We start from the raw sequence: 21122 nt of genomic DNA, 5'->3' as shown, positions 1-21122 counted from the left end.
GTTCATTTTGTCAAATCTGTTCTATTCCTCCCCCATGCGGAAGGTTACTGCCGCATTGCCCAAAACTGTATTCATTCTATCAGTTGTGATATTTTTTCTTTTTTCCAAAGAACTCTCCAAAAATTGCTATCCTTGTGACCTAGGCAGCCTTCTCTAACTGGGACTAACTCATGAAACCTGAGAATTTCAGTGCAGGAAGAAATGTTGGGATAATATAGTCCTCCCCAAGTTCTTACTGTACAGATGGGAAAACTGAGGCCCAAGGCTTCTTGGAAGTGGGGAAATCCCCTTATAATAAGTAGTCTCTTCATTTACTGGGATATTAATTTCAGATTTTCAGTTTAATACACAGTTATGGCTTATGTTTCTGATTTATTTTTCTTGGTCGTGTCTATATGTGAGGTTGGTTAGAATGGCTGACAAAAGGGACATTCTTAGCCTTGTACTTCCTAAGTGCTGTGACAGGTGGTCTCCAAAAGATGGAAGGAATTTTACCAGTCCGTGAACTTGAACTCTGTAGTCCGGAAAGACTGCTTGAATCTCTTTTCACTGGCTGAACTGAGCGTCATCTTCACGTGCCCATCTGTGGGTACCACAGCTGTGCAGAGGTCAGTTTTGAGTTCAAGCTCACATGTGGAATGCTGCAGCCTGTGGCCATCCTCCCATTATCCATGCTGTCATCCCTTTAAAGGTCCCACAGAGACCTCCAAGTGGAAAGAACCATGTCTACCCCATTAGAACCCCAAGCAAGGACTCTGCAGGTCAGGGAGGCCAACTCCATGGCAGCAATGAGGGCCCCAACAGCTGGAATCCAGTCTTGCCCTCCAGCTACCTGTGCCCTGAGCCCAAGGGAGGGACCCTGCCCCCTTCCTCCCCCACTCAGCCAGTAGAGAGAGGTGGGAGCCTCTTGAGAGGCTTAGGAAGGCACCCTGGGAAGCCTCCCTACTTGTTTTCCTAGACCCCTCAGGTTGGGGGTAAATGGCGTGAAGGAGTCTGGTCTTTGATTCTTTGGCACTGGGGAGCCATTGAATGTTCTTGAGCAGGGAGTAACTGGATAGAAAATGGCTATTCCAGGAGGATCAAAATGGCAGCAGCGTGCTGGGTGAATTGGATGGATAGGAAAGACGGGGAAAGAAGCCTGGTAGGTACAGTGAGGAATAACAGTCTACCCCAGAATGGCAGCAGTGAAAACAGAAAAAGGGGAAGAGACAGGCATTTGTGACTAATGGATATTTGTGACTTACCCCTGAATGAGGGAGAGCCAGGGGTCATAGAGGACCTTGGTTTTGACCCCAGATGAGGAAAATGGTGACTGCCGACGTGGGAAATGGGCAGAGTTTCCTTAGCCTCTCCCAGCCTCACTTAAGACATCTGTAGAATGGGGTTGTGTATTGAGTGGTGGGGAGGACTAAATGAGATTGTGCATGGAAATTAATCCAGGCCTGAGGGGAGTGGCAGGCACTAGGACCATGAAGAGCCTTATGAGCAGGGTTTTATCCTGGGAGGCCATAGGGAGCCATGGAGGGATCTTGCCTGAGGGTGGGATGGTCACATTTGCCTTTTGGAAGGACCCCTCTGAGAGCAGTGGAGAGAGGGCACGCCAGGGGGGCAGGGAGACCACAGTGGGGGCCTTTGCAGTCTGTATCCAGGTGAGGTGTGGGGTTGGTCCAGACCAAGCAGAAAGTAGGGGGCAGTCCTGAAGCCAGCCAGCTGCCTTGTGTGCCTCCTCCCCTTTGTGCTTGGGGAAACCGCTGGGAGGAATGCGAGGTGGCCAGCATGTGTCCTGGCAACCCCATTGTCGGGAGTATGTGTGACTGATAGGCCATCTCTACACAAACCCTGCACTGGGCCGGGCCCTCCAGCAGCTGCAGGACATCAGAGGCTGAGCTGTTTGACCAGAGAGGCCACAGCTATCCAGTTGGAGTGTGCGGCCCCAGCCAGAGTTACCCTCCTTCCAACACAGCACCCCCATCCCCCAACCCCGATCCACCCCTCGCCGAGTCGGATCCCCAAACCCCCCTGGCTCCTTGGGGACTGGATCTTAATTCACCCTGTTCCCACCACTCTGCCCTCATCTTTTCCTCCCCTGCGCTTCCGTGGGTCCCCTTCACTTCTGCTTGCTTTTCCCTCATCTGTGCTGTCCATGCCTCTCTGTTCCTTCCTGCCCCTGGCCCCTAGCATGTGGTCTCACTGGGGCTTCTTCTGTCTTTGCCCATCTTGGGCATGCAAGAGGCTGAGGGCAGAGGCTGGTGATGCCTGTAGGTCCTAGCACCGTGCCCAGCCCATGGGGAGGAGATGGAGCCCCAGGGGCTGTCTGCCTGCTCTGTCAATCCATCTCTGCTTCCTTTCTTTTCTCCTGTATCTGTTTGCTGGATGTGAATCATAACCTTGACAATAACGTTTTCAAGGGCAGGCCTGGTTCTTCCACCCTCTATTTCCTGCTAACAGCCCAGAGGCATTCCCACCACGGTGATTTATGACCCTCTCTATGGGGTGGTGTCTTCTAGGGCAGTAGCCTAGGAGACATTTTCCAACTTGCAGCACTGGGACTCTGTCCTTCTTCCCTCACTGCTGGGGCCACAGCCCTCTCTCAGTGAGTGACCTTAGCAGCCATCCTCGAAACACCCCGGCCAAGGAAAGAGCTCTGATAAAACCCTCAGACCCTGACTCTCAGCCCCCATTCCCAAGCCCCCATTTTGCAGGTGTGAGCGACCTGACTGTGCAAGCTGAGAGGATGCATGAGCACAGGTGGCATTAGCTGCTCACGCTGTTGGCACCAAGCTGGCCTCAGAAAAGGGGGGGGGGGGCAGTAGTGGGTTTTGTTTTACTGTTTTAGTCACTTATTTCATTGTAAAAAATTTATTAGATGAGAGTGCTTTTGGCTCATACAACGGAAACATTGCTAGGTCCAGCTGGATTTCTGGGTCCAGTGGTACCCTCTGGAGTTTCTCTCAATCTCCACCTCGGCTCGCGTTAGCTCCCTGCTGGTCCCCTCCTCAGGCAGCCTCTCCCCTTGCGATGAAAAGATGGCCACCAGCAGCTCCAGGCTGCATCCCGTCCTTCCTGCAAACCCAGAGGAGCAGGGAAGTCTCAGTGTTTCCCCCAAAGCAAAGAACTGAGCCTCACTGGTGCTGCCTGGGCCATAGCCCCGCCCCCTGGGACACAGAAGAACTGATGGGCTAGGCCTGACCACGCCCAGCCTTAGAACCTGCAAGGAAGAGGCCCTGCCTGGTAGGCAAGCACATGGCATGGCCACCACATCACCTGAGTGCTCAGCAAGGTAACCCTGGGCAGCCCAGCTCACCCAGCCCAGCATGGCCATACCCCGGGGCCTCCAAAGACCCTTGCTGGGAATCACTTGTGCAACAGGCTCGGATAGCTTTACACTCCAGAAAGGCAATAGCATTCTACTCGAAGCGTCTCTGCAGTGACTTCTTTTCTGATAACAAGAAGCATTCCTCAGTTTACCTGTTTGGGACATTCCTATTTGGTGCTAGGCTTTTGTAAAGAGAGGGCGTACCTGTGGGGGACCTGGCACTGGGTCATTTCCCCGAGATGCCATTGCCGTGTTCCCCAGCACCTGGGTGACTGCTACATCACTGCCTGTGACCTCAACTCTCTTCCTTCATCTTACAGCAGGGACAAGATCACAGCCAGGGAGTGTTGGGATGATTCCATTACAAAGATGATGTTTGTTGAATGGATGTCTGAAGAGAGACAGCAGCCAGAGGTCAGCAGCTTTGCTCCTGCCCCTCCAGAGCCCACCCTCACTGGGCAGTACCATCCAACCATCCATGCCCAGCTCATAGGGGGCTCCCAGGAAATAGCAGCTGATACTTGGTCATTATATATTTTTTTGGAGACAGAATCTCACTGTGTTGCCCAGGCTGGAGTACAGTGGCATGATCTAGGCTCACTGCAACCTCCGCCTCCCAGGTCAAGTGATTCTCCCACCTCAGCCTCCCAAATAACTGGGATTACAGGCGCCCTTCACCACACCTGGCTAATTTTTCTTTTTTTTTCTTTCTTTTTTTTAATAGAGACAGGGTTTGAACATGTTAACCAGGCTAGTCTCGAACTCCTGACCTCAGGTGATCCACCTGCCTCAGCCTCCCAAAGTGCTGGGATTACAGGTGTGAGCCACCACGCCCAGCCATTGTCATTACTATTGTTATTGTGCTGGTTGTTCAGCCTGGAAGTTTCTCCAGGCTCAGGAAGTAGTCTTGACCCTTGCTGGCCTTCACCCCTCTGGCTGCCTCCATTCCATGCATGTGGAGTTACAATTCCTTAGCTCATCTTTTGGATCTAAACACCCCCAGAGGGTAGCGATGATGCTGGCGTAGCTCCTGGCCTGAGGGAACACTCACCAATGTACCAGAGGCTGGGACACCCACCATGGGGCTTTCAGGAGGATGGTCTGGGTTTGAATCTGCACAGTGCTGGATATGAGCCTGTGATCTCCACTCCCTTCCCTCCTCTTACAGCAGGGATGAGACAGCAGCCAGGGAGTGCTGGGATGATTCCATTTACAAAGATGACATGCAAAATGTCCAGCTCAGTGGCTGGTACCGGGGCAGGGCTCTAGGCCTGTGGGTTGAGATTCATCTGTGGAGCCCAGAGAGGGCAGAGTTCCTGGACATAAGGCTTCAGGCAGCCCCATGAGCCCTGGATTGCAGGGGCTAACCCAAGGTGGCAGAAAGGCCCTTTCAGCATTCAGCCTTGACCCCTGTCTTCCAAGGCAGGTTACTTAAGACATTGGTATTTGTCTTTGCTACTGACGGCCTGGGACAACCCCTCGTCCCCTTCCTTCTCTCTGTCATTAGCAAACCTCTGCTTCTGACCTTAGATAAAGGAGTGCTTTGTTCACGGAACTGGTGTGTAGATTTAAAACTCCTTTTAGAGCAGGGCTTGGATTTTAGAGACAGGATTTTAGATGGGTTGAGAGGATGGACTCTGGACTCACTATCTGTCTCACAGCCGTGCTCTGCTACTTATTAACATGAGGCTTTGGGCAGGTTAAGGAACCTCTCTGGGCTCAAGTGTCTGTGACTCTAGCATGGGATTGGCAGTGGTGGCTGCCTCGTGATGACATGAGGTCATCCGGGCTCAGAGGAAGCATTCAGTGCGTGTTAGCTCTTCTGAGCACGATGTGAAGATGCATGCTTTTAAAAACGAAATGCCCTCTGATAAAATATATACTCCTCGCAATTTGGAACCTGACGCACATTGTCTAGATCCACCTGAAGCTGCAGGAGCCCTGCTGCCAGACACCAGGGCAGGAAATCTTATCCTGGGGCACAGTCCAGGAAGAGCCAGTGAATTCCCTTTAAATTATACAGGATTGTGCCCGTGGCCCTTGTGGTAGGCTAAATAATGCCCCCCTGCCCTACCCCCAAAAGATCTGCATCCTTTTTTTTTTTTTTTTTTTTTTTTTTGAGACGGAGTCTTGCTGTGTCACCCAGGCTGGAGTGCAGTGGCGCGATCTCGGCTCACTGCAAGCTCCACCTCCCGGGTTCAGGCCATTCTCCTGCCTCAGCCTCCCGAGGAGCTGGGACTATAGGCGCCCGCCAACATGCCCGGCTAATTTTTTTGTATTTTTAGTAGAGACAGGGTTTCACCGTGTTAGCCAGGATGGTCTCGATCTCCTGACCTCGTGATCCGCCCGCCTCCCAAAGTGCTGGGATTACAGGCTTGAGCCACCACGCCCGGCCTAAGATCTGCATCCTAATCTTAGAATCTGTGACTATTTACATTACGTGCTAAAAGCGCCTTTGCAGGTGTGATTAAGTTAAGGCTCCTGAGACATGAACACGAACATGATCCCGGGTTATCCAAGTGAGCATGATGTAGTCCCAAGAGTTTTTTTGTTTTGTTTTTGTTTTTTGGTTTTTTGTTTTTGTTTTTGAGACAGAGTCTCACTCTGTCGCCCAAGCTGGAGTGCAGTGGCGCTATTTCGGTTCACTGCGACCTCCACCTCCCGGGTTCAAGCAATTCTCCTGCCTCAACCTCCCCAGAAGATGGGATTACAGGCATGTGTCACCACGCCCGGCTAATTTTTTGTATTTTTAGTAGAGATGGGGTTTCACCGTGCTAGCCAGGATGGTCTCGATCTCCTGACCTCATGATCCACCCGCCTCGGCCTCCCAAAGTGCTGGGATTACAGGCGTGAGCCACTGCGCCCGGCCCCCCAAGAGTTCTTATAAGGAGGAGGCAGGCAGGCCGGAGTCAGAGAAGGAGGTGCGGTGACCAAAGCAGAAGCCGGAGGGATGTGCTTTGAAGGTGGAAGAAGGTTCCAGCAGCCAACAAGGGCAGGTGGCCTCTAGAAGCTGGAAGAGGCAAGGAAATGGATTTCTTCCCTGAAGCCTCCAGAAGGAACACAGCCGTTGGTCACCTTAATTTAGACCTCTGACCTCCAGAACAACAAGAGAATACCTTTGTGTTGCTTGAAGCCACTAAGTTGGTGGCAGTTTGCTATATCAGAAGTGGCTGCGGAAGCAACATGAAATTAACACGGCCCTTCTTGGGGAGGTGGGTAGCCATTTATCAGGTTTTCACCCACGTGGAGTCAGCTGAGGAACAGTCACTGGTCCAAGTTGCCCCACCTGGCCCCCGGAGGCCCCTGCTGGCAAGGGCAGCCACCACTGCCATTCCCATGCTAGAGGCACAGACACTCAGGCCCAGAGAGGTTCCTTCATCTGCCCAAAGCCTCATATTAATAAGTAGCAGAGCACGGCTGTGAGATGACTGCTATTTTCTCTTCCTCCTTCTCAGCCTCCGTGTTCCTAGATCACTCATCCCAAATGCAAATATATTTTTCAGTAGTAATTGCTTCTCTGGGGAGGAATTTTTTTTATTGAAGTTTGCCAATCTTTTTATTTCCAGCTGTTGAGACAATATTTTTGAGAGCTGATGTTACTCTAGTGGCAAAACCAGTGCCAGCTATCAAACAGCCAGAAAGCTACAATAATTGAATACTTGACCATTTCTCTTTTAGCATATCCCTTGTTCTCCTCTTCCAGAAGTTGTAGGCATCTATTTAGTTTGATTATGTGTCATCTTAGTGAAGCTGCATCTACAACAGTCAGGTCATCCGATGCTCCTTCAGTTGTTGCGTCTGTATTTGAAATGCCATACGTGACGTTGTCATGATGAGGATTAGAAGTGGCCGGAGCAGACCTGCCACGCGACACAGGGAGAGAATCATTTCTGACCAGCTGTCCATTTTGATGAACAGCATTTTCACTCATAAACCATGCTCTCTTTAATCTGCCAGCTGCACAGATTTCTTCATTTTCAGGGGTTGTAAGAGATCTTTCTAAATCCAGAAAATCTAGTGGTCTTTCACTTAGCGTAAGTACGTGGGTGGTTTTAGCGCCAGTGTTTGAAGGGAGTTGACTGAATAAGGTCAAGATTTGCTGGTCTTGAAAGTGGAATATCTTCATTATTTCTTGTAACACCAACCCTCTCCAGAACCTGCATGATCACACTAGCATCTGGAACTCCTTCTTGGAATCCTTGCTCCAGGTCAGCGTTTGGCATTGCTACTTTTTTATTCTTTCTTTCTTTCCTTTTCTTTCTTTCTTTTCTTTTCTTTCTTTTTTTTTTTTTTTTTTTTTTTTTTTTTGACAGAATCTTGCTCTGTCACCCAGGCTGGAGTGCAGTGGCATGATCTCCTGACTCACTGCAACCTCCGCCTCCTGGGTTCAAGCAATTATCTGCCTCAGCCTCCTGAGTAGCTGGAATTACAGGTGCCCACCACCACACCCGGCTACTTTTTGTATTTTTAGTAGAGACAGGTTTCACCATTGTGGCCAGGCTGGTCTTGAACTCCTGACCTCGTGATCCACCCACCTCGGCCTCCCAAAGTGCTGGGATTACAGGCATGAGCCACTGCGCCTGGCCAGTGGTGCTACTTTTAACTTTTCTGGGATCCTCATTTGCTGACTAACGCCTTCAGTCTATTCCATTTCTTACTGAATTCGACTGATTTCTGCCATCTCAGCAGCAGTAGGAGAAGGAAATGCTGCCCCACTCACAAATGTGTACTTGCTATTTGGCACGATTTGCTTCTATGCTTCATAGTAAATCCTTTGACTTGCTTCAATGTGCATGTGCTGGATTGAGAGCCACTTTTGTCCCCCTGGGCCCACAGGAGGGTCCCAATGAGGGCTGCCGCCCACCGGTTCCCAGGGGCATTGGGGCGGGTGCTCCCAGAGGCTGTTGGCCGAGAGCACGGAGGCGCTCAGGCACAGCACCAGCGTAGCAGCCCGCAGAGGGCCCCTCTGGGGAGGAATCTGAGAAGCCCACAGAACAGTCTGCGCTGTCACTCTGGGGGTTTCTAAATTAGAGCCATTCCAGGTGGCCCAAGGAGGTACCTCTCCTAGTCCCCAATTGCACTGGCTGCCGGCCCTAGGCCTCCCTCTCCAGGCTGCCACTGCCTGTCTTTGTGGGGAAACTGGCTGTGGTTCCTGCAGTGGGATGGATATGGGCCCTTCTGTCTTGGGATAAACCTCTTAGCAGCTGCTTGAGATCACAGGCTGGCACCTAACTTGGAGTTATCATTCACACACCCAGAAAGGCAACAGGCCTATGGCACTGTTCTCTGGCCTCCCCAGGTTTCCCACAGCAAATGACAACAACAGCTTGCAGTGTGCCTGTCCTGTGCTGGACCTGGACTCTCAGAAGTGACTGGGGAAGTAGACAGCATTTTCTTTTTCTTTTCTTTCTTTCTTTTTTTTTTTTTTGAGACAGGGTCTCACTCTGTCGCCCAAGCTGGAGTGCAATGGCACCACCTCAGTTCACTGCAACCTCCATCTCCCGGGTTCAAGTGATTCTTCTGCCTTAGCCTCCTGAGTACCTGGGATTACAGGTGTGTGCCACCACAGCCAGCTAATTTTTGTATATTTATTTAGTAGAGACAAAGTTTCACCATGTTGGCCAGGCTGGTCTTGAACTCCTGACCTCAGGCGATCCAACTGCCTTGGCCTCCCAAAGTGCTGGGATTACAGGTGTGAGTCACTGTGCCTGGCCAGCATTTTCTTTTTAACAGATGAGGAGGTGAAGTGCATTGCCAGGGGTGTACAGAATTAAACCTACATCCCACAGACTCCAAAATCCAATCTATATTCCACTCTACTGCTAAGCCAACTACTGATTCACTCAACAAATTCCACTATACCACTATGCTGTGCTATTCCTTCATTCAACAAACATCTATTAAGCTCCTCTGGCCTGTGCCAGGCTTGTTCTTGGACTAGAGAGAACAGTGAACAAAAATGACAAAAATTCACACCCTTGAAAGCTTACCTCCTGCAGCCACACTTTCCAACAGAAATAGAATTCAAGGCCCATATATAATTTTAAATTTCCTGGTAACCGCACCTTTTTAAAAAAGGACAAAGAAACAGGCAAAATTAATTTTAATAGTATATTTAGCTCGACATGTTCAAAATATGTCATTTCAACATGAAATTAATATAAAAATGTTAGTGAGGTATTCTTTTTGTCCTCCTAAGCCTCAGAAACTTGATGAAAGCTAGTTCCCTCTGGCCACCTGACAGCAAGCTGGGTGTGATTGTCATTGGGTCACCTGGAGCTCAGCCCCGCATTCTGTCCATCAGTCCGTTCTTGCCATGTGCCCCTTGGGACTGCACTGGCCACAGCAGTGGGCTCCGTGGCTCCCTGTTGCTGTGGAATTGAGGAGCCACCATTTCTCTGTGGATTTAGAGAGGCGCTGGGCCTCAGCTCAGAGGGCTAGGTTAATGCAACTCTCCGTTTGTACCTTGTCATTGTTACTGGGCCCTACAGAGCCACTTCCTATCTTTTCGTTGTTATTCTTTTATTCCTCTTTTCTCCCCTCTCCCATTGCATCCAGGTCACCCATCCTAAGATGTTTAATGTGCTTCTTGTTGGCTGTGGTCTTGTACATTGTGTCTTTCTCATTTCCGTGGATGATATTGGGTTCTGTCTCATTCTGATTGGTTATCCCCTGCCTTATTTTTTTCAGCCAGCAATTTTATTTTCCTGGCCACAAATTCAAGAGCTCACCTGCAGCAACACTATCCAATGGAAAGAGAATTCAAGCCCCATATATAATTTTACTTTTTTTTTTTTTTTTTGAGACAGGGTCTTGCTGTGTGTCACCCAGGCTGGAGTGCGGTGGCGCGATCTCATCTCACTGCAACCTCCACTGCCCGGGCTCAAGTGATCCTCCCACTTCAGCCTCCCAAGTAGTTGGGACTACAGGCACTCACCACCATGCCCAGTTAGTTTTTTTGTGTGTGTATTTTTTGTAGAGATGGGGTTTCGTCACGTTGCCCAGGCTGGTCTCCAATTCTTGAGCTCAAACAATCTGCCTACCTCGGCCTCCCAAAGGGCTGGGATTACAAGTGTGAGCCACCGCACCGGCCTGCCCCATATATAATTTTTAATTTCCTGGTAACCACATCTTTTTACAAAAGGACAAAGAAACAGGAAAATTAATTTTAATAATATATTTTACTTGATATATCCAAAATATGTCATCTCAACACGTAATTAATATAAAAATGTTAGTGAGATTTTCTTTTTGTCCTGATAAGCCCTGGCAATCTAGTGTGTGTTTTACACTTTTAATAGCACATCCCAATGCAGACTGGCCACCTCTTGAGTCCCATTGAGTTTATTGGGACTCTCTTGTCCCCATAGTTTGTTCCCATGAGTCCCCCACCCTGGTTCATCTTCCCTAGGCTACCTCAAAGGAACCGGTTTTGCCCGCATTCTCTAGGATGTTCTAGCTCCTTCTCTGAGTCTCCTGACTCATCGATTCTTCCTTGAGTTCTGAGATTACTACCAGCTAGGGCTTGCTATATGACATGTCACTTTGTCCTCACATCACCCCCATTCTGAGACTCAGGGAAGAGCTGGCCCAGGGTTGCACACCTAGTGGGTACTGAGCCTGATTCCAGACTCCAGCAGCCTGAGCACGGAGCCCAGCTCCTAACGAGCATCTGCTGCCCAACTGACTGCCCTCGGCCTTGACCCAGCAGGATTCCCAGGAGACATGGCTTATGGGAAAGAAGCCCAAGCAGTCCTGGCTGAACTCTTTTTCTGAGATGTGTTGAGAGTATCAATTATGTGTGGGTCCTCAGAGACCTGCAACTCTGTGGCTTACTCAAGGCAAAAAGTTCCCTCCCCGTCACTTAAAAGATGGAGGCAGTCCTCAGCCCTGAGTTTTTATTCCTATGATTTTGCTGTGTGTGCATCTCACTCACTGCATCTGACAATTACACGGCACTACACGGTGTGCACCTAGCTCATCCACCCATCCATCCCCCACCCAGAGACACCCAGACTGCTGCAGTGGACAGCCTCACCCACGGACCCTGTGTGGGATGTGAACTCAGGTGGAGACCTGCCGTGCTGTGCCAGAGTGAGCGTGGACCACTTTGCAACAGTCAGTTGTGCACATCTCCTCCCTACTCTGAGTTCAGTGACGTCGTGTCAGTAGCTCAATAGTGCTGTGATGGGAATATTTACACCACAGCGATGGGCCGTGGCAATCACTACAAATCTGGGCTGTGTGTGTGTATGCATGTGTGTGTGTGTACGTGTGTGTGCACGCACACATGTGAAGGGGGGGGAGAGAGAGCTAGTTTACCAGCATACCACTGTGATGGAGTCTGTGGAGACTGTTTTCTAGAGACACGGTCTCACTCTGTCACCCAGGCTGGATCGCAGTGGTGTGATGAGAACTCACTGCAGCCTCAAACTCCTGGGTTCAAGTGATTCTCCCACCTCAGCTTCCTGAGTAGCTGGGACTACAAATGTGTGCACCAGCACACACAGCAAGAGACAGGGTCTTTCTATGTCACCCAGGCTGGTCTCAAACTCCTGGCCTCAAGCAATCCTCCCACTTCAGCCTCGCAAAGCACTGGCATTACAGGCATGAACCATTGTACCCAGCCCTTTAATTTTATTGAATTAAGTGCTTCCAGACTGGTACCAGAATGACCATCCAATTTTACATGTCATTTCAAAAAATTTGTTTTCCCAGTTTCCAATTTAAAGAGACTTATGAACAAGTATGTGCATTAAAAAACAGTGACAACATAATTTCAAGTCACTTATTAATTCAGCTAGTTGGCCCTGGGATGTAGTGCAGAATTCTAAAGATAAGTGTTGACTAGAATTCAGTTTCTAGTTTTGGCATTCTAGGACTCTTTCAAATGCAAGGGACAGAAAACTCAGTGTAATGAATGAGCTCTTACCACTCAGCCCTCCAGGGGTTCTTCAGACACAGCGGGATCCAGGTTTGCAAACAGTGTCATGAGGACTCACTTCCTGCCGTTTGGTTCTGCTTTTTGCTGTGTTCATTCATTCCCAGGCAGGCTTTCTCTGCCCACTGCTCTGAGCTGCCTATGCAATGGAGGAGTGTCTCTTTCTCAGCAATTCCAGGGAAAGTTGAAATTTGAAACTCACTGGCCCAGTGTGGGTTACGTGTCCGTCTTGAAATTATCACCGTGCCCTGGAGTGTGGGATGCCCTGATTGGCCAGGCCTGGGCATGTGCCTGCCCCTTGAGCCAGAATCAAAGTCATATGGACTGAGAATGGGGAGGGCCCTAGAGAAGGAAAACCAGGCACTGTTCCCAGCAGGATAGTAGTGCCTGCTGGGCAGGTAAAACAACAGCATCCTCTCAACTTCTCTGGGGCGCTTGAAACTGACCGGCGCCCCTCCCTGTTGGACACCTCCTCCTGTGACCTTTGGACCCTGCGTTTTCAGGGCTTCCCGGCCTCTGACTGAAGAGGTCTTCTGTGCATCTTTACCCAGGCCATCTTCTTACCCTGCTTCTGGCTGAGGGTCTCTGCAAAAGCCCCATACTGAATCACTCACCTCATTCCTGCCAAGCGTGTGTCGTGACCAGTGCTCCGATTATGGGCACAGGCTCCGTGTACTCTCTCGTCAGGATGGTATCATTATTGCCATTTTACAGATGAGGAAACCGAGGCTCTCAGTGGTGGAAGGAGCAGCTAGTGAAGCAGATGCACACCAGGGTCCTTGCCTTCAGCTGCCATAGCCCTCCACTTCCCTGATCTCGGTGTGTCTCTGTCACCAGGGCCCTCCAGCTCTGAAACTATGTCCCTTTCCTTGTGGTATCTGCACCCAGCCAGCCGCCACCTTTCCTCCCACAACTGTGAGCCTCTCAGCCTGTGTGGGCAGGCTTAGCTTTGTCTCTACATGACAAAAAAAAAAAAAAAAAAAAAAAGCAGATTCAATAAGATAAACCTTTATTTTTCTCTTATGTAAACAGAGTCCAGAGGTCAGCAGTCCAGGGCTGAAAAGGCAGCACCGTGATCCTCAGGGACCTAGGCTCCCTCTATCTTGTTGCTCTGCCATTCTCTACCTCACATCCCAGTATGGCTGCTTGAGCTCCAACCATCACATCTGCACTAGAACCAATAGGAAGTGGGAAGCAGGGGTAGACATGTCTCCTCATTTAAGAATGCTTCCCTTCCTGAATGTACCCCACCCCCTATACACACCCTGCTTATATCCCATTGGCCAGAACTTAGTCACATGCAACAGCTAGTGAGCTGCCTAAGAGGCTGGGTACTGCTATCTTTATTCTAGGAAGCCATGGAAAGCCGAGCATCAGCTTACTAAGGAGGAAGGGGAACACAGATGTTGGGAACCACAAATAGGCAAAATTAGTATTACTATTATTTTTTGAAACAGAGTCTCACTGTGTTGCCCAGGCTGGAGTGCAGTAGCGTGATCTCAGCTCACTGCAACCTTCACCTCCCAGGTTCAAGCGATTCTCGGTGCCTCAGCCTCCCGAGTAGCTGGGACTACAGGTGCCCACCACCACGCCTGGCTAGTTTTTGTATTTTTAGTAGAGACGGGGTTTCACCATGTTGACCAGGCTGGTCTTGAACTCCTGACCTCAAGTGATCCGCCTGCCTTGGCCTCCCAAAGTGCTGGGATCACAGGCGTGAGCCACCCCACCTGGCCAACTGGCAAAACTAAACCACCCTGCTGACCAAATGAAAACGTCAGACCAGTGAATTGTCACGCTCTCTTTTCTTGCCCTCCAGCACAGGGAGAAGGAGGAAAGAGCAGCAGGCTCACTGTGCTTGGAGGTGAGCTGTGCCAGGCAGGTGACATCTCATCTTGACCAGATCTCTCTGGTGCATTCCTCAGGAGGTCAGCCCCGTTTCCGGCCCTTAGCTGGGACCTGCTTGGTGTTTACAGATTGACATGGCAGAGGGGAAAAACACCCAAGATGTGCCCAATGAGCCCTGTGAAATCGTTTTCCAGCATGAAAGTTTCACCAGGGTTTCTCTATAGACAATGAGGCCACTTCTGAATGCCATGCTGGCTGTGAAGAAAGTCGATTGTGTCTTTTTTTAGTTCACGGAGATTTTTTTTTTTTTTTTTTTTGAGATGAAGTTTCACTCTTGTTGCTCAGGCTGGAGTGCAACGGTGCAGTCTCAGCTCACTGCAACCCCTGCCTCCTGGGTTCAAGCAATCCTCCTGCCTCAGCCTCCCGAGTAGCTGGGATTACAGGCGCCCGCTACCATGCTCAGCTAATTTTTTATATTTTAAGTAGAGATGGGGTCTCACCATGTTGGCCAGGCTGGTCTCGAACTCCTGACTTTCAGGTGATCCACCCGCCTTGCCCTCCCAAAGTGCTGGGATTACAGGCGTGAGCCACCACACCCGGCCAGTTCACAGAGATTTTAAAACCCAGGGGAGCAGGTGGTTGTGAGGGTGGGCTAGCCACGGGTCGGGGAAAATCATAATGCCAGCTTTCCCTGCAGCATCATGTCTTGGCAGCACCAAACACAGATGAGGAAACTGAGCTCTGAGAGGCGTAAGGAGCAGCTACTGAAGCAGATGCATGCCAGGGTCCTTGCCTTCAGCTGCCATAGTCTCCCATCTCCCCGATCTCCATGTTTCTCTGTCACCAAGGCCCTCCAGCTTTGAAATGATGTACCTTTCCCTGTGGTACCTGCACACAGCCAGCCAAACACTCTGCTGGATAACACGCTTACCCCTCAACCCTATGAGACCAATATTGTGTCCTAGCTGCTGCTGGGCAGAGGTGGGATTTAGTTCCCTCCTGTGAGCTGACATGCCCTGACTTCTCTGCAAAGTGGGGACCATAGCACTTCCTTCCCGGGGCTGCTGGGAGATGATGTGCGAAACATATTAGCAATACCATGGAGGTTGTGAGTGCTCGGTCCAGGGTAGATCTTTTTTATTACCCAGTGGGAAAGAGGGGCTAAGCGAAGCAAACGTGGGCTGGATTGCTTCCCCTGCCAAATTCCTTTGTTGAAGCCCCCATCCCCAGTACTCAGAACGGGATTGCATTTGGAGATAAGGCCTTTACATAGGGGATTAAGGTGAAGTCAAGTCATATGAGTGGGCCCTAATCCAGTATCACCGGTGTCCTTCTAAGAAGAGGATCGCCTGAGCCCAGGATTTTAAGACCAGCCTGGGCCATACTGGGAGACTCCATCTTTACAAAAAAATGCCAGGCTTGGTGCATGCACCTATAGTCCCCAGCTACTCAGGAGGCTAAGGCAGGAGGATTGCTTGAGCCTGGGATATCCAGACTGCAGTGAACCGTGATCATGCCACTGTACTCCAGCCTGGGCAACAGAGCGAGACTCTGTCTCAAAAAAAAAAAAAAAAAAAAACAGAAAGAGATTAGGACAGAGACACACAGAGAGGGACAACCGCATGAGGACAGAGGGAACAGGTGGCCATCTACAGGCCACAGAGAGAGGCCTCAGAAGGAACCAACCTTTCTCAGAAGGAACCAACCTTGATCTTGGACTTCCAGCCTACAGAATTATGAAAAAATAGATTCAGCCACCCTGACTGTGGTACTGGTTATATCAGCCCCAGCAAACTAATACAAGCTCTTAATCTCTCTTCCCCTCCCCTTCCGTGCAAGCCATCCCCTTTTAACCTTAATTCCAGTTTTATGATTAAACATCTCAGCGTCAATTATTTACAACACATCCAGATGAGGATCAGAGTTGCAGGGGACTGAATGACTCACCGGAGAAGCTGGTTTTTATGAAGGGAAAAACGACACTAAGAAAAACAGGGAATTGTATCTCCTGACCACAGAGACTGAAACTGACCTAGGGAAAGTTTCTGGCAGCCGCAGCACAGGGAGGGTCTCTTCGTGGGAGTGGGGGGCCGGGGAGGCACTGGGCAGTGGACTGTGCCACAGGTGCCTCACACCTGTATATGGCACCTGCCAGCACGCAGGCTGTTTACTTACCCAATAGTTAGTTTGACTGGGCACAATTCCTTCATCCAGATAAAACTAATTGCTCGGAGTGAGTCGTGTCTAGTTTGAATCTTTGCTGCACCATTTACTGTGTGACTTTGAGCAAGTTTCTTAACTTCCCTAACTACAGGTTCCTCTTCTGTGAAATGGGGCTTATTCTAGAAACTTTTTCATCAGCTTGGGAAGTTTAAGCATGGTAATAAATAACTGAGAAATTAAACTATGATTATATTAAGTAAATAATATTCGTAATAGATCGTTAAGAAAAGTAAATATATAATATTAAAATTTTATAAATGAAAACAAAACGGAATACATAAAATTAATAAAGAAAAGTAAATAACGATATTAAAATTTTATAAATAAAAACAAAATAGAATACATAAAATTAATAGTAATAAGAAGTAATAAATAATAATAAAGGCATGTAAGGCACCCAGCACTGGCACTTCATAGGAGCTTAGGAGAAGGTTCACTGTAGTTGCCACAATTCCAAAATGTAACAGTTGGAAAAAGAATCAAGTGTGACAAGTGACTTCCTAAAAATCAGAGGCAGGAAGGAAACCCAGGACTCGAGAAAGCAGCTCTGGCTAAAATGCTTCAAGTAGGAAAGTCAGGTATAAAGTGGAGATGAGGGAACGGGGAATGGCGAGGGGATGGGGACAAGCTCGGCTCAATACCAAAAGAGCTCTTGGCAGCAGGTTTGGGAACCACTTTTATAGAGACAGCATTGCTGTGGCTAAAATAGAAAATGTCCAGATATGGGCAGGACAAACTTTCTCAAACGGTGTCCTAATCTCCAGAATCAGAGCTGGTCTAAGAAAAGTCTGGGAACACAGAGGGCTTGCTTCTGCAGGACTCACGGGCCTGCAGAGGGCTGGCTGTCTGCTCCACGTACCTCGAGTTTTGGCTTAAAAGCTCTCATATAATGAGTACTTAAAATAAACGTCAGTCTTGTCCTGTCGTCAGCACTTTGGAACTGCAGTTTTGAGCCCCCAGAAAGTGGGGTGCCTGCTGACTCAAGCACGAGAATACCTTTATCAGGTTTTTTTGTCCCAGCAACGTTAGAACAAGTGTAAACTTGGCTCGTTAGCAGAATCCTGGGTTAAAATATAAACTTGGTAGAGGAGCGCCGCCATGCTGAGCCTCCCTCCAACCTGGCCACATGAGGAAAGGGCGCATAATTCACCAAGCGATTGGTTTTATCAGGATTGAGAAACTGTGCCTAATCAAATCAGCTATCGAGTAGGTAAACAGTCTGTGCTGCCAGGCGCCATACACAGGTGTGAACGGGAACACCGCCTGCAAGGAGTTGCCTGGGTCTGCCATAACAAATTACCCCAAACTTCATGGCTGAAAACAACACACATTTAATGTCTTGCAATAAATGTGTTCTGGAGGCCAGAAGTCCAACCTCAGTTTCATGGGCTAACATCACAATGTGGGCAGGGCTGGTTCCTCCAGAGGCTGTAGGAGAGCATGCGTCTCCTTGCCTTTTCCAGCTCCTGGAGGCACCTGCATCCCTGGACTCGTGACTCTCTCCTCACATCCTCCAGATGCTTCCATGATTCCATCTCCTGCTTCCTCCTTTGACCTTTCCACTTCCCTCTTATAAGGCTACTACTCATTTAATTGGGCCCACCTGGATGATCCAACATAATCTCCCCATCTCAAGATTCTTAACTTAATCATGTCCAAAAAGGCACTTTTTCCATATAGGCTAAAAGTTACAAATTTTGATTAGGACCTGGATATCTTTGAAGACCACGATTCAGCCCCCCCTGTGCCTGTTCCCAAATTCCAAGAAACACAGGGTGGGGAGCAGCAAAGAACCCTGTGCAGGACCCCACTTCTTCTCTGCCCCTAACTTGAATGGCCTTGAGTTAGTCTCTGACCCCTTCTGGGCCTCTGTAAAGATGAATGGACGCCCACCTGCCTCCAAAGGCCTGTGAAGGATTTCTGGCACAATTAGAGCAGCTACTGTCTGCAGGGCATTGGGTCAAGGCCCTCAATGTATTCACTCATGGATTCTTCAGCTTTATGGTCCCTGAAAAGTGCTGGGCAGGCTCCTGAGTTAGAGCATTGGCTCTGTGGTCCCCTCCTCTACCTGGAATGTTCTTCCCCAGGTATTCCTGTGATTCCTCCCTCACATCCTTCAAATCTCTGTTCAGATATCATTTTCTTGGTGACTGTGTACCTGGCCACTGTTTTTTGTTTGTTTGTTTGTTTTTGAGACAAAGTCTCGCTGTGTCACCCAGGCTGGAGTGCAGTGGTGCGATCTCGGCTCACTTGCAACCTCCGCCTCCTGGTTCAAGCCATTCTCCTGCCTCAGCCTCCTGAGTAGCTGGGGATTACAGGCGTGTGCCACCATGTCCAGCTAATTTTTGTATTTTGTTTTTTAGTAGAGACAGGGTTTCACCATGTTGGTCAGGCTGGTCTCGAACTGCTGACCTCATGATCCACCTGCCTCGGCTTCCCAAGGTGCTGGGATTATAGACAGGAGCCACCACACCTGGCCTGTTTTTAAAATCACTACCCACAGCTCTGTTATTTTCTTCTAGCTTGTATTACCTGCTACCATACCATAGACTGTAATGTGAGCTCTATGGGGACAAGGCCTTCTGTCCGTTTTGATTGTTTCTATGTCCTCAGTGCTTAGATCAGGCCTTGGTCCATAGTAGATGCTCAGTTAATATTGTGTTGGGTAAATGAATAAACACCCGTAATCAAAACTCTGAGCTCATCACTTATAAACCCAGTGAGGTAGATCCCAGTAAAATTCACTTTGTACAGATGACAGAGCTGAGACTGAGAGCCCTAAGAATTGTCTTGTCTAGGTAATTACTAAGTTACAGAGCTGAGATACAAACCCGGCCTCTGATCTGGAGCCCAGGCTCCCAGTCCCACGGCATGACAGGTAGCGTGGATACTCACCAGCACCCTCTGCAGTCCCTGATTTGATAAATTCTCATCTCTGCCCTTCTCTACTTTTTTGCTGCAAAATGCCCCTTGGGGAAGACAAACCAAATGAATTCAGTCAGTGTCCAGAACTGCCTGTCACACAAGGACAAATGCTGAGTCCAGATGGCACCGACGTTCACACGAGCCTGGCTGGCCGCCAGGAACACTGACCACAGGCAGCAACATGGAACAGGTTCCAGCTTCTCTTCTAGGCCCCCAATCCTCCCACTCTTCAGATTCCAAGGCTAAGCCTCCAAAGTTGTCCGCCTAGGCCAGGTGCGGTGGCTCACACCTGTAATCCCAGCACTTTGGGAGGCTGAGGCGGATGGATCACCTGAGGTCAGGAGTTCAAGATCAGCCTGGCCAGCATGGTGAAACCCCGTCTCTACTAAAAATACAAAAATTAGCTGGGTGGGGTGGCGCATGCCTGTAATCCCAGCTAGTTGGGAGGCTGAGTCAAGGAGAATCACTTGAACCCAGAAGGCAGAGGTTGCAGTGAGCCAGTATCGCGCCACTGTACTCCAGCCTGGGTGAGAGAGCAAGACCTCATTGGTGGGAACTCTGCCCTGCCTTGGTGGAAAGGCTGGCTTTTCTGCCGCTCCGCGGATGAGGACAGCCTAAACAAGGGGGCTTTGTGGACAGAGGCTGCCACTTACTAAACTGAGACTTTGGGCAAGTTTCTCCACCTCTCTGTGCCTCAGCGTATTCCTTGATACAGTGGACAGAGGTCGGGATAACAGTACCACCCTTATATGATTGTTGGGTGGGATAAATGAGCTAAATTGTGGAAAGCGCCTGGGGTATCAGTGCCCTATGTGCTGGGGGTTGGGGGACTAGAGTACTGGGGGTCTGGCTGGTGGTCAGAGCCTGTGCTTAGCCTTGTTTGCCAGGGTCGGGGGGCTGCTGATGTCATCCGCAGAGACACCGATGGCCGGAGCGTGGAGAAGGTTCGAGGTGTCAGACTCACATTGGGCTGATGGGGACAGGAGATCTGCATCCCTCAGTGCTATCCTGGCAGAGGAAGACTCTGAAATGTGAGATGTCACATTTCCCAAGAAATACTGAATGTGACTGGGTCCCCCATGCCAGCCTTCTAAATAAGGCTGGACACCAGCCACCTGCTTAGAGAAAGACACTATGTCAAGCTCCTCAAGGAAAGATGTGTGGTTCATGAACTCACTGCTTCTGCTTCTGGTCCCTGGAGTCTTCAGGATGAACTTGTCTTCCTTAATTTCTCCAACACTTACATGGATTAGCAAGGCCCCTGGTGATGTCACGTTTTATACAGTTCACCGACATCTTGTGTTTGGAGTCGGGGAGGGAAGCTGCCTCTTTTCTCTGTAAGCCATGACATGTTCTGGAAGATGCCCACTTTCCCATCGCTGTGGGATTACTGAGGCTGAGCCCTCACCCTGGAATACCCTGATCTTACCCCCAGATTCCACCCACAGGAAGGCCACAGAGGCCTCAAGGCCCTGCAGAGCTGCGTGCATATCTTCCTTCTCCCTGCCCTCCTCAAATTGAATCCGTTACTCTTTTTGGAAGCTCTTCGGACATGCTCCATTTTGGCAGTGCTACTTGGTGTTTAAAAGCATGGGTTTTAGAATCAGGCATACCCTACCCCTGCCTTGTACTCACTGTGTGATCTTAGATAAATTACTTTCCCTCTCGGAACCTGTGTCCTTATCTATAAAATAGAACCAATAACTATTAAATGATGATGCACATAAAGAGCTCCACAGACGGCCTGGCACAGGATTGGCATTCAACACACGTTGACTCTTTCTCTGATGCTGACTTCCCTTCTGCTAGGAAGAATCGCCTGTCTTCCTGCTGGATTGTAAAAGTCTGTCTCATGTATCTCTGTATCCCCCA

The 21122-nt window shown here is 49.5% G+C and overlaps 1 protein-coding gene and 1 pseudogene across 4 annotated transcripts in view; one reads left to right on the top strand and one right to left on the bottom strand.

Moving 5' to 3' along the window:
- The window catches only part of TMEM51 (transmembrane protein 51), a 70100-nt gene that overhangs the window by 34344 nt on the left and 14634 nt on the right, over positions 1-21122 (top strand). The window lies entirely within an intron of this gene.
- LOC129472123 (mitochondrial fission factor-like) lies at positions 6918-11411 on the bottom strand (annotated as a pseudogene).

The sequence above is a fragment of the Symphalangus syndactylus genome, chromosome 22 (assembly GCF_028878055.3).
Source record: "Symphalangus syndactylus isolate Jambi chromosome 22, NHGRI_mSymSyn1-v2.1_pri, whole genome shotgun sequence".
Taxonomy (NCBI): domain Eukaryota; kingdom Metazoa; phylum Chordata; class Mammalia; order Primates; family Hylobatidae; genus Symphalangus; species Symphalangus syndactylus.
The sequence above is the reverse complement of the archived record's forward strand: the minus strand, read 5'-3'. Positions and strand labels throughout refer to the sequence as shown.